The sequence below is a fragment of the Talpa occidentalis genome, unplaced genomic scaffold, assembly GCF_014898055.3.
Source record: "Talpa occidentalis isolate TD23 unplaced genomic scaffold, MPIMG_talOcc4v2.1 talOcc4.16, whole genome shotgun sequence".
Lineage (NCBI taxonomy): Eukaryota > Metazoa > Chordata > Mammalia > Eulipotyphla > Talpidae > Talpa > Talpa occidentalis.
In genome coordinates, this window is record NW_023601653.1 from 14,283,340 (window position 1) to 14,301,189 (window position 17,850).

A 17,850-nucleotide genomic window follows, 5' to 3' on the forward strand; every position below is an offset into this window, starting at 1 on the left:
AAACCAGCATCCAATCAACAAGAGCACAGCCTGATAACCATCCTGTGGGGCATTCTGGCAAAGATGGAACATTTTTATGAGTCTGATGAAGTTTACCTAAAATTCCTCTAGCTAATTAGAAAACTGTCTTATTAATATTAGCCTCAATACTTAATATGCTCAGCTGGCTGAACAAATAAAACCTGAACATGAGATTGGGAATTGCTTTTTATGTCATGGCAGCAGCTTTCTGAGTGCTTGCTCTTAGAACATATTTCCACTCAGGTGGTCCCTAGGTATCTGCAGCTCTGTGCTGCCTCCCCTCTGCACTGGAGTTTGTCTTATTGGGTAAGTCATTTGACCTCCCTGTATCTTTTCTCATCTTTATCATTGACATGATTCTTTAGGTAAATTTGACTGTGGTGAAAAACTGGAGGACAGTTGTTCCACAGTAGCAGAGTTGTGTTCTACAGTTAAGTTATGTGGAAAGCAGAATTATTAAATGATGAATTTAGATACTGAACTGAGATTTCCAAGGGAAGTGTTAGAGGTGAGGTCTTGGTTACTTGTATCTGCCTAGAGCAACATGTGAGAGGCAAGAGATAAATTGGGTGAAGAACTTTTAATCAGAAAGGAACCAGGACTTGATTATTTGAAATGTTCTGAATTTATCCAGATTGAAAATGATAAGATTTATGGATTCACTGTCAAGAAAGTGTGTTATCGCAAGAAAACCAAAATATAGTTGGGTAACTTTTCCCCAGTGCCTCCGTATGGTTTAAAAAAAAAAAAGATTATTCACTCAGAGGGCTCTTTGAAGAGATTAGGAATGTGTAGTTTAGAGTTTACTCTTTTTAGCATAATCCAGAGAAGGGATTATCTAGAAAGATGTGTGGAGAAGCCTCTTGTCTAATGGAATGAATCGCTGTGATATATATGGTAAACTCAGAGCTTTTTGAGGACCCCACAGCAGACACTACCAGGTTGGACTGAAAGGAATAGGGAGAAGACAGAATAAAAGGTTATTAAATGCCTAAGGGAATGGATTTTTATGGGAAAGCAAAAGGCTTTTAAAAATTATTCAATTGCAAATACATGCTAACCTTTATGTAATAGACATTAAGACTCAGAAAATAGACTGAGGACCCCCCAGAGAATGGAGCCAGGCACTACACAAGGTTAGTCCTAGACCTTGAAACCTAGTGGGGTTAGCCCATTTATTTTTCTAAATTGTTTAGGACTGTTGATTCCTTCCCCCCACCTCTATTTTTAGTTCTCTCTGTTTGAATGAAACTATAATCTTGCCTGTCCTACCTATGTGTTTGGGGAGCAAATACCTTGTTTTCTAGTTTCAAATATTCACAGATGTGTTATAATGCAGTGTTACTTTAATTAAAAAATGAAGTAAAAACCAAAACTCACAGATGAAGAGGAAATTTGTTCAGGAAGAGTTATACCCAGAGTTCCACCCATACCTGATATGGATGATGAGATGGAAATACCTTGGTATAGCTGAGTCAGGTAGACCTAAGTTTTAATTTTAGCTTTGTAACTTATTATTAAACAGCTGTCTATTTTTTTTATCATCAGTAAACTATGGAACATCTACCTACTTTATAAGGTGGTGGGAAAATTGGAGAGCACATGGAACAGTGCCATTAAGTAGCCTCTCAATAAAGGATAGACATCATTGTTCTATTCCCTTTTAGAAGAATAAATCATTATACCTTTTAAGAAGACATGTCTCTGCTGAATAGCTCCAGGGATACAAATGTGTTCTGTAAAGCCCCAGCTTTAGCTAATACAAGCTGTGAACCCTTGAAAATTTGACCCTTCATTTCCTCATTTCTAAAAGAAGGATAATAATAATGGTACCAACACTGTAGCACTGTAGGTATAAACAAATAACATATATTACTTATAGTAAGTGCTTACAGTAGTACCTAGCACTCAGTTAATAAATATTAACTGGTAGAACAGGTAGTGAGAATAGAATTCTTCCCAATAATACTATATCCCAAGTCACCTACTATATTTTTTCCACAGCAAAAGTTCTTTGAGTTCTTCCTTTCAATCCACACTAGCTACCTACTAGCAACCTACAGTTGTAGACCCTTAATAAACATTTGCTGAATGAATTTTCTATGGCAAGGGTGTGCAAATTCTCTTTATAAAGGTCAAATAGTAGATATTTGGGGTCTTGATGTTCTATGGTCTCTATCACAATTACTCTATTCTGCCATTTTAGCATGAAAGAAGCCATAGGAAGTATGAAAATGAATGGGCATGGCTGTGTTTTAATAAAACTCTATGGAAATGGGCAGTAATCTGGATTTTTTGCTGAAATTTATAGACCTCAGGTCTATGGTAAAAAGAAATTAGAACCCTAATCCTAATAATTAAATATGCATCACAATGGGTTTATTTGGAAATAATTACAGGTGAGAAAAATTTTTTATCTTGCATAGAAAGATGGAACCATAGAGAAGAGGTGTAAATGCTGTGAATCCCCAAATTGCATTCTCCACAAAACTCCAAATTGCCAGTTTCTAAACTCAAGCTCAAAGCACAATTTCAAAAAAAAGATAATTTTATATGTTCAACTTAAACACATTTCTCAGTCACTGAGACCAGATTCATGTGGCTAAAGAACCATTCTGGACTTTCAGAAACTAATTTCTAAATGAGAGTGAGTAATGTGAGATAGTTTGTCTTCCAAGTATTGGTGAGCAACAGTCCAAACTTAACAGCTACTTCCTTCCTAAAATCCTCCTTATTCTTCTCCTGTTGGAAATAATTGCCTTTCCCTTACTATTCAAATAATTTTGACATCAGCGGATTGCTCCCTTTTATGATAGTAATTTATGTGGTCATGTAACATCTGTTCATTTAGGTTATAAACTGCCCGAGGGCAGTATCTGTGTGTCACAAATGTTTGTATTCTCTAGCACACTCTACTATATGCCTTCCATGGCAGTTGACACTTAGGCTGAACTTGTTGATCTCTGAATTTTTTTTTATCATCTTTGTAGGAAGATAAGCTAGAATGTTATCGAAAGCTCTCACTTTGCTCTGTTCACAGCATACTCAACTTCTCTGTATCAGCCTCAATTTCTTTATTTGTAAATTCCATAAAACATTAACTCTCATTTTATTATATATCTAAAGTATGGACTCAATTTCTCTTTTTGTTTTACCCACTACTCTCCTATATAAATCTTCTAAATGTGACTAATCACTAACCCATTAGTAAGTAAATGTAAACAATATGAAAAAGATAAATAAGTTTTTCATTGAGTGTGAACTAATGTTACTATTTGTTCTCTGCATCTGCCAGTAGATATTTTATCCATTGTTCTTTTTACAGTTATATAGTAGCAAAAAATAAAACTGTGTTTAATTTGAATGAACTGCTAGAAGGACTTTTTATTGCTTTGCTTTGTGGCTAAAATGAAATTTGTCTCCACTTATTAGCCTCTTACATTCTGAAAAAAAGGTAAAAATGAACAGGAATTTTAAGGGAATTTATTAGACAAAAGAGAAAGTGGTGTTCTACTATCTTCTGATGGTCAGTAAATATTTTATCTTGAAGAGGAGAAACACTTTAAAGAGATGAATGATATTGCAAACTTTGTTTTCTTTTCTATATTTCTGGCATGTTTACGTGCCTGGGTATAATACACTGTGATCCTTCTGGGAGACCCTACAGACAAGCGCTGCTCAGGCTAGGTCACTGTTTTCCCTTCTCAATGTGCCTCTTCCTCTTATTATTCTGCTGACCAAATTGCAATTTCCTAAGATGGTTTTGTATTCACCTTAGTGGATCAGTCAGACTCCATGATCTCTGAACTAGTAGCCTCACTGGAAAAATGAAGAAAAAATACCTTCTGTTAGATGTGAGGGTGAGGGCTAGGGGTGGTCATGAAGTGGCTACAGCTATAGGGATGGAAGATGTCTAAAGGAGAGGAAACAGTAGGTGAGTAGTAGTGCAGATAGATAGTAGTAATAGGGTAGACTGAGAAGAAAAAAAGAAAAGGGAAGAACGTGAATTGCATTTGTAATCCTTGGCTGCAAGGGGTATATTGATTTTTCAAACATTTACTGATGATGGGAATACAAGGTGGAAACTTGAGCAATTTGTCAATGTCACCTGAATGTGGAGAAGGAATTGCAGAATGTTATACACCTTTGATGAACCATTTTTCATTGCAACAAGTAGACAGCTGACTACCTAAAATACATTGAAAAACCATAATTTTAGGGGTGATCATTTTGTGATAATAAAGATTGTAATTTTATCTTAAATTATCTGGGGGACATATATTTAGCTCAGAAACCAAATACATTTATTTGCGTTTTTAATGGAATAGGGCCTTCTCAGGTTAGAGCACTTCACAGACAATGCTCTATCTTCTTAGATAATAGAAGGCTGATTTATTTTAATGCCATAATTCCTTTCTATACAGTGAGGATTATACCTACTCAGACAGTTCTTATGGTTTAAATTAGTTTCAAAAATGGCTTGGCGTATCAGAAGTGTCTCTGTTAAGTATCTTTTTGTTTTGAGCCTCAAAAAAATAGAGACAAAATGTCAAATGACTTGCCAACTTTGTCTTTTAACTTCATAATTTTGTTTCATACTAATGTTTAATGAAATGCAATGATTTCCTAATTGTAGATTCTTTTCATAGTTCTGTATTTATGAACATTTTTTTTTTTACTGAGGTAACATTGGCCTATAATATATAATTTTCAGGTATACAGTGTTATAATTTGACATCTGTATATACTACCTCATGATCACCACAAAAAGTCTATTTCTACCCACAATCATACAATTGACCCCATTATGCATTTCACCCACTCCTCAACCAATCTGCTCTCTGTATGTTTGCTTTTTTTTTGTTTTGCTTGTACATTTGGTTTGTTTCTTTATATTGCACATATGAGTGAAATAATATGGTATTTACCTTTCTCTGTCTGGCATAGTTCACCGAGCATATACCCTTAAATTCTATCCATGTGGTTGCAAATGGCAATATTTCATCTTTTTTATAGCTGAATAACATTCCAGTTATGTATATGTGTGTGCATTTATATATATATATGCATGTGCATTTATATATATATGTGCATACATATGTATATACAGGTATATATAGAGAAATCATTTTATGTTCATATGTATATATATTTATCCATTCATCCACTGAGGGACACTTACATTGTGTCCATATCTTGACTATAGTGAATAATGCTATAGTGAACATAGTGGGGCATATATCTTTTCAGATTAGTGCATTCATGTATTTCAGATATGAAAGTAGAATTACTGGCTCATGTATTATTTCTATTCTTAATTTTTAAAGGCGTCTCCATATTATTTCTCATAATGGCCATACCAATTTACATTCCACCAATAGTGTGTAAGAGTTCCTTTCCTCCACATCTTTGACAACAATTGTTTTGTGTCTTCTTTGTAATAGTCATTCTCATGGGACTGAGGTTGTATCTCATTTTGATTTTGCATTTCACTATAAGCGTTAATGCACATTTTTTCATGTGCTTGAAAAGACATATATCTTCTTTGGTGAAATATATTCAGATCCTCTGTACATTTTTTAATCAGGTTGTTGGTTCTTTTTTATTGAGTTTTATGAGTGCTTTGTATGTGTCAGATATTGATTCCTTGTCAGATATATGATTTATAAATATCTTGTCCCATTTTGTAGTTTGCCCTTTTATTTTGATAATTTTTTAAAAATTATAAATAGTCATTTTGAAATATATTCTTATATATTTTTACTGGAATTAAAAAATACTGGTTTTACTAGTTTTAAGTCCCCCCATGATACCATGATTCTGGGACCCATGATGAGATTAATTTTGGAAACTTTGGTAGTCCAGCATTTGGAAGGACTTCATGTTTTGTAGACTATATGACATAAATTGCATCATTTTTCTTTTTCACATTGTCTTGTTTAAAGACATACTGGTGTAAAAGGAAGTAGACCATAATATAGTCAATATAACAAGCTAATAGACCTTAGAGAGAATCCTTTAACTGAAGATCACAAATGCCCTGAGTAAGAAGCTGCCTGGAGTATGAGAGATCAGAATGTAGAACCAGGTATTTAATCTCCACAAAGGAGACTTTCTGGATGAATGTAGTTATTCTTTAGCCACTCATAGAAGCCAGTTCTCTCAGATCATCTATTATTATCACCCAAACTCTCATCCTTGGAATGCTGTCATTGTATTCAATTTCCATCCCCTCTTTTATTTCATACTGTCTAGGTAATCAAAATTGTCATATGCTCATCCTCTCCTGTAACTGTTTCTTCTTGGCTTTCCTCACATTCGTGTGTGTGTATAAACTTATATCAACTGTATTGTTACCCTGAAATTGTTATGACTGGACGCTGGTTTTGTAAGTTTTAAGAGTCCTAAACCAAATTGAGTATAATGGACAGCTACTATTTTTTACTGATCCCTTTCTTCAATAATCATCCCTTCATCATGTTTATTGCTTTCTCACTATATATCAAAATGTTTTAAGTATGAGCGTACGTAGTGGAAAAAACATATTTTAATAAGAGAAATAAATAATAGCAAAGAAGTGAACAAGAAGTTTTGATAGTGTTAAGTGCTATGTAAAAAATTTAGAGGTTATGGAAATGAGTAATGAGGTCAAGAAATAGATGACAAATGAGATAACGTTGTTAAGGTAGACCTCCCTGGGAAGGTGATATTTGAATTAATACTTAATGACAGGAAGAGACTAGCCACATGTTGGACAAAGTGAAGCACAGGGCAAAGACCAGAGAGACTGCTCTATGGTGAGTTTGGGAAAGTGTTAAGACTTGAGATTAAAGAGGTGGCTGTGGGCCAGATTTTATTTGGCTTTGTAGATCTGGATAAAGTGTTTTGAATTCATTCTAATTCAATCATTGGAGAATTGGAGAATCCAATCCAATCACCACAGGATTTTAGGCAAGGGTTTATGTAATATAATTTGCATTTTAAAAAGCCACTCAGTACATTCTTACCTGATTATATTTAGTATGTATTTGTATTTGTATATATTGGTAAAAGACGAACTACTCAAACAGAACACTAAATACCTAGAGGGTTCAGTTTGCTATAGGGCTAGATTTAGAGAAATCTCCCTATTTTGCGGAAAAAAGATTGTTCCCTCACTTCTAAATTAGCATTCTATGAAATAAATCTTCAGTTTTTATACTGAAAGTATTTTATGCTCTTTCAGAAGGAGGGAAAAATAAAGAAAATTATAAGAAAAAAATCATTTACAGTTACACTAAGTGAGACCATTTAGATGTATTTCTTGATTTTTTTTTCTGTTCAAGTCTCTCTATATATATACATGTATATAAGCACAAATATATATATGTTTTCACTTTGGGGTTCTGCTAACACACATTTCACATAGTTATTATAAACATTTTTTTATGAGACAATCTCTCACCAAGAGATGGAACTATCACTGAAGAAGTAATTTTCAAGATGGAGTGCAGGGGTAGATAAGAATTCTCCCTTTCATTGAAGATCCTTGAGATTTTTTTTTAGATTTATTTTCTTGTAGATTGGAGAAGAAGCCTTATGCTAAAGCCACACTTTCCCCCCCCTCCACCCCGAGGAACAATTAATTCAGGGAATCAAAGAGAATGTAATGTTTTCATTCTCTTTGAATTATGAAGGCTGGAAATATGGTTACTGATTTGGGATGAGAAGATAAATAATGACATATGGAAGAAAGATGACAGAAAACCATAAGCATGATCACTCCAGAATATGTTTCAGTATAAATTTACACAGCAGAGAGATCCAATAAACAAGATCCTGTGAATATGCTTCATGTGGGAAAAAAAATATTAAAAAAATATGTTGGAGTACTTGTGTCGGAATAGTTCCCTATGAATCTAGGGAAAGTGAAAATCCTGTCCCAAGAATAACTTCCTTACTCAGAAAGAGAATTAATTTGATTACGCTCACCGACGAAATGACTACTCTTCTTGGGGAAGAATAGGTGAATGCTATAGAGAGGTTGCTTCTATTTTAGGGATCTGACACCATAACAGTTTGAGTTCAGCAGAAGATACATATTTAATGCGCCATTGGCTCCAGCCTGTCATTAGACAAAACTTGTTAACATATTCTGTGGGGGACTTCTATGCATTTCTTTCTCTCTCTCTCTCTCTCTCTCTCTCTCTCTCTCTCTCTCTCTCTTTTGCTGCTTTCCTCATTGGGTGAGCTGGGTTTCCAGATATCTCTTTTTATTTGCTTTACTCTCCAAAACTGGTTAATTAAGACAAATCAGGGAACTAGAAAGTAGACAGCTTTTTCACACTTAGGTCCTTATTCAATATAAGAATAATGCCTTAACTGTTCAGATTGATCATAGCAAGTCTTCAGTATATCAGATAAAAGAATATTTCAGAAATTTATTGTACCCAGGTACATAGCATATGCGGTGTAAATGAAAGAGAAGGAATTTTACAGTTGATTTTGCCCAAAAAATAAAGTTAAATCAGCATATTGAGTGAGGTAATATAAGGAAAGAACTCAGACTAGCACTTGACATATTGTAAGTGATCAACTAGAGTAGACATTGGAGCTCAATCCCGTCTATTTTTTTTTTTTTTGCTTGAAGAAGTAGTAAGTCATTTTTGTGTCACAAAATAATATAAAATGAAATGAAAACTATGTCAAATAAATATATATCAGGAATCTCTTGCTTTCACAAAGACAAATTTATTCTTATGTGGAATGCACTTTTCTTTATCTCTATTGTTTTGAACCCTCTGCATTTTATGACTTTATATTATTTTAGCCCTTAAAAAAGGAGCTGTTGGATTTCAGACTGTATTCCCCCAAATTCAGCTACCACTGGTATTTTTTTCAAAATAATAAATTTGTTCTAATCATTTTGTTTAAGTGAATATCATGAATACCAAATATACAATATATTCTCATGCCACTGGAACAATTGGTTTAGAGGTTCAGAACATTTAAATGAGAGCTTCTCATGTGTAAAAAATTAAGTTGCTGGTGATAGGAATAGCAGTTGAATTATGAAATGAATTTCTTATAAAATTTCACAGATTGATAATTCACTAATCTTGCTTTAAATAATAAATTCCCAGGACATACATTAAATATGGTGCATAACTTCTTCAATCGTAGAAACCTTCCCTCTGAATTCATTTTCTCATGTCTTCCTCATTAAGGAGTCTGCCTCTAATGCCTCCACTAAAGCTCTATCATTGTTTTTTAAAATTTGACCAGGAGACCTGGATTTAGTCAGTTCTGTAGCTGTCTGGAGTGACTTACCTGGACAGCTTTTTAACCACTACGACTCTCATTTTTTAAAAATTGTTAAAGTCATGTATCTTGCTCTACTAACAGTGGGGTTACGTATCAATAAACCCATCATACATTGAAAATACCGTAAGTTGAAAGCTCTGGCAACACAGTGCATGGTGGGATACTGGGAGCCGAAGCTCACTGCCAGCCCCCAGCACTGCAGGAGAGCAGATCAGACTGTATATCACTAACCTGAGAAAGATCAGAATTCAAAATTCTAAGTGTTGCTTCCACTGAATGTATATTGCTTTTGTTCCATCATAAAACCAAAAATTCCTTGGGCCTCCCCGGTGGCACAGCAGTTGAGTGCTGGGTTGCAAAGCTTCCCACACCCTCTCCAACAACGGTTCGATCCCCGGCCGCAGGGCGAGGGTCCCACACGGCGTGCAGACCTCTCCTGCCGCCCGCTGCTTCCTCAGCAGTGTACTTCGGTACTTCTGCCTGTTCTGCTCCCCGCTCTGGCTCTGGTGGATTCTCTCACCCTCCCACGCTTCTGACTGTACCCAGTGCTTGTATAAATAAATAAACAAACAAACAAACAAACAAATAAATAAATAATTATTTTAAAAACCTTTATTAAAAAAAACAACCAAAAATTCCGAAGCCAGGGGCTCTGTGTATTCTTCTAGACCAGCATTTCTGAAGTGGTGGTGTGATTATTAGTTCTGATTTCCAGTGTGTTAATAGGTGTTACCGATTTAAAGATTCCATAGTCATACAGTTTATGAAATTAAAGGTTACTTTTTTGGAGTTCATGTATATGATATGCAGCTCTAAAAGAGGGAAGAGAGCAAACAGAGTTTCCTAAACATCTGTGGTTCCAGAACCATTTTTTTGTAATGATACTATTTTTGAAATACCCTTTAAGATTCTTGAGTTGGATTATTTTGAGACTCCTGCATTAGATTATTTTGTTTCTATTACATTTTATAATATACCTTTAGTTAAGTAGCAGAATATAAGTTACATATTCTTGACATCCTTGAAAAGAATTCTAAAGTAATAAAATTTATGTTTTAATCCATTGTTACAAGCCTCTATATCCCTGATACAAAAAGGTTGAATCTTATAAATTAACTTTTAAAATTAAGATGCATTTTTTGTATAAAGAAAATTGTGTTTGTAAAATAACACAAAAAGCAGCCACTTAGTTCCTTTTTCTGTTTCCTAAATGCATTAATATAATGAATTACTGTGAAAATTAATCTAAAGATATAGCCTTATTCTGGAAAATCATCTTTTGTTCAGGCATTAAAATTTGAGAATTGGTGTAGAATTATTAAAGGAAATAATAGCAAGGAATCTTACACTTATGAAAACAAACTATTAGGAAGAAAAAATGGAAATTTTAATTATAAAAGTTTATATAGAAAAGTAATTTGGTAGAAAATTAAAGATCATCTTAAAGGGCTAGAATAAAAGGTTGAACTATATTCTGGAATTGTGGCTTCTAGATGTTCTTAATCATCTCATCTGTAGCCCCTACTGGACATTGGTGTCACAGTGATATCACATACAGACTCCATTCAAAAATGACTTTCAATCTAGAGAAACAGGAAAACAACATAAAAGAAATGCAGGACAGTGTTTTCCATTTGCCAGGTCCTTAATTATATAATTATGCCAGAAATATAGAAGGCAGGCATTACGACTAATAGCTGGCATGGTCCCACCAAATTTCCATGAATTAAGTAAAACCCAAACTGAAGCTTGAACTTGAAAAGCAGAGAAAAGGGAAGATCTTCCAGACAGGAGTGATTTGAAAAGGTAGGCTAGAATTCTTATATTTTATAAGGAATAATTCATAAATGATTTACACTGAGGCAAAGAATGTTGCACTTGAAAAATAAAAGTGATAAAAATAGGGTTGGAGATGTAGGTGGGAAATTTGGAAGGATGTAGAATCCCTTCAATTTTCTAAAGCTTTCCTTTAGATTAGGTTAAGAAAACCTGCTTAGAAGCAATTTTTGACCCAGTTAAACTTTGAAATCCCTCCTGAGCTAACTGTGTGTCTTGGCCTGAGTGATGGATGTCTCCTGGGGCTAATGGCTGAGGCATTGTTTCTCAGAGTGGGAATCTCTGGCCCAGAACAATGCATCTATGAATAGTGATTTGATGACCACACAAGCACCCACTTGTCAACTCCTCAAGATCCAAAATCTTCCTGTAGCTTTATTGTTCTCCAGTTTCTGCATGGTGCTTCTTTTTCAATAAAATTTATTGAGTGTACTCTGTGCTCTCAAAAGATGATAATCTCTTTCTTTCCTTCCCTTTCTAATAGCATAAAAATTATGCAATTATATGATTTGCATTTGTAGGAGACATGAGGTAGTGCTTGAGCCAAAACAAGATGGTGAAGTTTTAATTACCCCTGGGTTAGGGTAATTTTCCATCCTAAATTCACTAGAGGATTCATATAAGCAATGATTTTTCCTTTCCAAAGCTTTTTAGGATTGGCAGTTCTCTTCAGCATTTATGAGGTCCCTGGCACCAGGACTCTATGCTTTAATATGATAATTTTCTAAAAATAGTGCAGGCAGTGTCTAAAGAGAGTTGGCTCATTAGATACAGTCTAAATCTCAACACTGGCCAATGGAAGCATCAACAATAGCATTAAAATTGTGGAGGAATTGCCTTGAAACACATTGGTATGAATAGTCAAAGTTTTTTTTACTAACATGGAATTATCCATCATTTGATAATTTTAGTTCTACTCATGGTCAATAATTCCTGAGGCCTAAAATTTCCAGATTTTTCATGGGCACATCTAAATCTCTAAATCCTTCTCTTATATGCCAGACTTCCATTTCTAGGTATCTACCAGCATCTCCATTTGGATGTCACAAGATCACTTTTATGTGAGCAGGTCAGGTGGAAGGCCAAGATCAGCCTGCATCTCTAGCTTTCTCCAGCATCCCTTATCCTCAGTTATCTTTGCAGTATCTACCCACTTGTCAAAACTGTAAATTTAAGAGTTATCGTAAATCCCCCTGTAGTCTTTTTCTCTACATTCATTCAAAACTAACCATATTAATCTCTTTCCCATTCCTTTCCTTTTTCCCTGAATAATTATTGAGTCTTAGTACCTCCTGCCTCCTACTAATCACTCTTGAATATGAACTCTGTGAGGATCTTGCATCTATCACAATGTCTTGTTGCAAATCAAAACTCTTCAACTCATCACCTATAGGATAAAAATCTAAATTTCTTTGAAACCAATCTAGTCATCATCATCTGTTCCCTGCTCTCTTATGGAGCCTATTTTATTTCCCATTATCCTCATCTCCCACCAGCCATACCTCCCACAACCTCCACACCTGTACTGTAGTGGTGGGCTGAAGAACAACCTTGAAAGACACCTGGTCAAGTCCCTGGAACCTGTAATTGTCACCTTGTTTGGAAAAGGGAGTCTTTGCAGATGGTACTAAATTAGGGATCTTGAAATGGGAAGGTTATGCTGGTTACCGGGCTGGGCTCTGAATGCAATTACATCTGTCTTCATCAGAAAGAGATTTTACAGATACAGAGACATTTCAAGGTCCTGATCTTGAAAAGTAGAGTGATATTTTCCTAAGCCAAGGAATTCTGGCAGGGACCAGACACTGGAAGAGGCAAAAAAGAGACTCACCATAGAGCCGCTGGAGAAAGCATGGCCCTACTGTCACCTTAATTTGTGCCCAGTGATCCTGGTTTAAAATTTCTGACCTCCAGAATGGTGAAAGAACAAATTTCCATTCTTTTAAGCAACTAAGTTTGTGGTAATTCATTGTAGCAACCATAGGAAATCCCTGCAATTTCCCTGAACATTTACTGCTCTCATGCATTATTGAATGCTAGCCTAGAATGCCTCTCCATTGTCCCTCTGCCTGAAAAATTCCTGCTATAGTCCAGTCTTGGGAAGCCCTTTCTAACTCTCTGGAAAGTCAGCATTTTCTCCCATTGGAACTGATTGCTTTGTGGTTGTTTCTTAAAATCCTTACAACTACAGCAATGGTGTGAGAGGTAGTAGATATGTCAGTGATTAGGGAAACAGAGCATTGATCCAACTGAAATTGGTTCCAGCCCCCTTGTACAAGTTATATTTCTGTTTGTTTTCTTATCAATAAAATGGCAATAATAATATGGTACCAACCTTGTATATTTGTTGTGAGGATTGGATGATACAATTTATGTAAATATGCTAGCTGGCTAACAGTATGTGCTAATAAACAATTGTTACCTGCTTTTAGAGAGCTGTATTTTCATTTTTCCCTGACTGTCTCTTCACTGGACTATGAACTCTTTGGAGAAAAGAATTATTTTTATATCTAGTCCCTAGTTTGATTAGTGCTTAATAGATAAATGAATAAAATATGTTTTTTATTGTATTACTCTTAAGTCATTATCCCTTACATGGAACTCTCAACATGCTTAATCTTGTTTCTCTCCAGTCTCTAAAAATGTGATTTTTTTTAACCTACAGAATGTGGCAGCATATTAGTTTGTTCCTCCATAATGGAGTTTTTATGGATAAAAGACTTGTATGGTAATTCTCTACCTCTCAGTAAGGACTTTAAGAATAAGAAAACATTCATATGTGAAGTTAATGTGTATGGCTTTGTAATCATAGATTCCAGGAAGTAGAGAACTATTTAGTTTTTATTTAACAGAAGTCTTCAGGATTGCTGCTTACTGGAGATTCTATCATTTGCCTCAATCTCCATTTTATAAGATGCATTTGACATTTCTAAAGGTCTAGTAAAAATGATTGAAATCATTCAACAGAAAAATCTATTGTTGAAATCATCTTTGTGGAAATTCACTTAAAGTAATAATGGTCATTTTTTTCCCTGAGGAAACTTAAAGGCAGAGTTACTTTGTACTCCATACTATTGCAAATGCCCTTCAAAGGAGATGAAGTAGTTGAAAGACTGTCTTACATGATTGCTTTGGATCAAAAGTATATGGAAGAATTACTTGGCAAGCTTATGACTTGAATATAATCTTGAGCTTTGTTTAGTTGAGTCTCCATAGAACTGTTTGTTCATAATGGAGTATGTTCAACTTCCCTAAGCTGTTTAATGAAAGATAGAATGTAATCACCTTTTGTAATTATGTTTGTCCTTCTCACCCTTTGTTTCTCATACTTTCTTTCTGACCTTAAGTGCCTAGAGCTCAGTGATTCACCTTTTTATGCCTATTAACTAGCAGACTGCTTGGCACATTACTAGTTATTAGGGAAATGCAATAAAAAAGTCAATAATAAATAAATGTTGGCAAAAATGTAGAGAAAATGGATCCCTCCTGCATTGTTGGTAATATTACAGAATTGCTCAGGCACTTTAGTAAAATAATTTGGTGTTTGCTAAAGATAAATACACATTTATCATATCACCCAGTAATTGTACTCCTGGGAATGTGCCCAACTGATATGCTTCTACTGAATTCTCACCCACATCCTTCTTGGTTTCTACCCTGGTCCCTCACTCTAATCCCAAAAGCACAGATGCTCCCTAATGTCTCTTTTTTAGCCCTGTTCTGAGGTCACACTTACCTATCTAAATAAAAGATTTACCTGAGTAAAGTCCAAAGGCATGAGGAGGTAGTGACATTTTTGTATTATAAGAATGACTGTTTTAGTAATAAATGTTTTTTTCTCTGAGAAAATTTGTAATTTTGAGAAAACACACAATGTGCACTTTGTGCTAGACATAGACTCATTTGTGCTGTCAAAATATGGAATCCCAAAACTTTATAGCTGAATCATACTTTAGAGATTAAAATTGCATGAAATAAATATAGTGCTACTGTACTGTATTGAGTAATGTCAGCCCTAACTATGTGTACTATGTAACCTCTAGAATTTGGCTTTATTTGGAGGTAAGGTCTTTACAGATGTAATTAGCAAATAAGAGATTATATGGGAGTAAGATGGGTCCTAAATCCAACTTGACTTTTGTCTGTATAATAAAAGCAGAAGACAAGGACACACACACACACACACACACAGGAAAACAGCTGTGTAATGATGGAAGCAGAGTATTGGGGTGGCACAGCCATAAGCCAGGGAACAACAAGGATAACTAGTATCATGAACAGCTAGAAGAAGCGGGAAGAATTTTTCCCTAAAACTTTTCAGAGAAAACAAGATCCTGCTGACACTTTGATATTAGATTTCTAGTCTTTAGATTGTGAGAGAATAAATTTCTCTTGTTTTAAGCCACCAAGATTGTGGTCCTTCATCATGGCAGTGCTAGGAATCTAATAGATGTATATTTATTGAAGACAAAAATAGAGTTTTGTTAATATCAAAGAGTCTACTAAATTATTTGGCAAGGAAATTCCTTACTTTACCGTTATTTCATAGCTAGCTTTGGGATCCAGCAACTCATATTTCAGAGATTCAGTGCATCCATTTAAATTGACATCATAAACATTTACCAAAGAAACATTAAATTGTGTTGATTGTGAACACAGCAATTTATGATGTAATTTAGAAGGTTGGTGATGAAATTCTCTAAAATTAATTTCTTTTAAGAGCTGAATGACCTTGTGCTTGTGACTTTCAACAAAATAAAAAATATATACCATGTATTGTGCACAAAGAATATACATTTTGTCTCAAGTTGTCTTAGTTTAAAGATGTAAAGGGTATTGTATAGGGAATTTTTCAATCCAGGTAGTTGATGTGAAACTTTTCCCTTTAATGTGAGTTAATGTGTGGGATCACATGGTTAAAGTCTCTGTATTGGAATATTTAGCTTGACTAGACTCTGGCAGTGCTAATTTGTGAAATCATTAGTTTTATATTTTCTAAAATGCCTTGATACAAAATAATACTGGTAGACTTTTCTGTTTCTGAAAAATGCTTTTTTGTACATTTCAGCATACGAAATGAGGTACTTATCTCATTAATTTATATTTTTGCTAGCAAAAGAAGTTATAAAACACACAGGCAGTTACACGATTTCTCACATGGTTTCCCAGAGCAGCTATTCATTAGAATTAGTCTAAATGGTTGTACCTGTTGTAATAGGGAATTATTAAGGACCTGTTAAGGAATTAAAAGGACCTGTTAAGGAATTAAAAGGACCTGTTAAGGTCCTTTTAACTTTTTGTCTATGTTATACCAGCAACTATAATGTTGTGGACTTAGGACCTCTTAACATAAAATATTTACAACAAAGCCAAATATTGCCGAGAATCAATTTGCATTTTACAAAATCCTTCTGCTTGACTCTCATGAAATTGTGGACTCATTTGATTCTCATATCACTATATAAATCAGGTATTCATGTCTTTATTACAGAGGCTCACTGTTAAGTGACTTGCCCAGAGTGGAATATTGTTGAGCTCTAACTTTGGATCAGTTCTAGACTTTCAAGAGCAACGTAGGCTTTGGCTACATTGGACTAGGTTTTAAGCTTTGTTCAAAGTCACTTGACTTTATTTAAAAGGTTAGAATTTGAATACTGACTTTTCTGTTTACTGATTGTGTCATGAGGTCTGTTCACTGGACCTCAGTCTTACCTGTGGTTATCATAGCTGACGCCATCACTTACTATGGGCCTCTTGTTCTAAGTCATTGATTCATTTAATCAATCTGGATGCCAACTCTGTGAAGCAGATAAATGTCCCCATTTTACAAATGAGGAAAATGAGATTCAGAGAGTTTAATTGCTCAAAGTACAGAACATGGGCTCTCATATCAAAACCTGTGTGCTATGCTACCTTTCTATGGGAACAGTTAAATAACTAAGCTGCAGGCATATTGTGGGCTTAAAGGATGATATGTATACAGTCATTTTGTGAGCAGGAAAGGGTTGAAGAAAAGTTAGCTATGATGAATAACAATGCTTTTCTTTGTCTGTGGGGATATGTCAGGATAGGCAGTCTCCTTAAAATTAAGATTCTGTGGAATTTAAATGTTACTGTTACCCTAATCGTACTTATTTTCTTAAATTATTCCTTGAAGCAAGATATGCATTTTTCTTCATTTAGTAAATGAAATTAAATATAAGAGTTTTCTACTAGTAGTTTAGCCATTTGTGTTTTATGATTCTTGATTGTTTGATTTGTTTTAACTAAGGATCATTTGTTGAAGTCAATTAGTGTTTCCTTTTAAGAATATGCTAATATTTGCATGAAAAAAATTGAGTATTTTAAGAGTAAATTACTTGCTGCATTATGGTATTTATCGAAGAGAACATCTGTTCCATTTTGATGCCTATTTTATTAATGGGATGACTTTAGATATTCTTTACAGATTATTTTATTGGACTTGTGAATTTCAAAGTTTTTTCATTATGCCACTAAAATTCCAAATTGTACAGTTCTGACTGCAGTTATCCACATTCGGCCTTTGAGAACCAAAATTAAAGTTTCATTTGATTGTTGTAATGCCATCAGATGCAGAAGTTCATAGTGTGCCTTCCTTGTTTTTCTTCATCACCTTCATTTTCATGTTCATCTTTCTTTTTCTTCCCTTCCTCCCATCCTTCTCCATGT

At 34.6% G+C, this 17,850-nt stretch overlaps 1 protein-coding gene across 1 annotated transcript in view; it reads left to right on the plus strand.

The window, feature by feature from the left end:
* The window catches only part of ANKS1B (ankyrin repeat and sterile alpha motif domain containing 1B), a 793,190-nt gene that overhangs the window by 184,806 nt on the left and 590,534 nt on the right, over positions 1–17,850 (plus strand). The gene's annotated exons all lie outside the window — the stretch shown is intronic.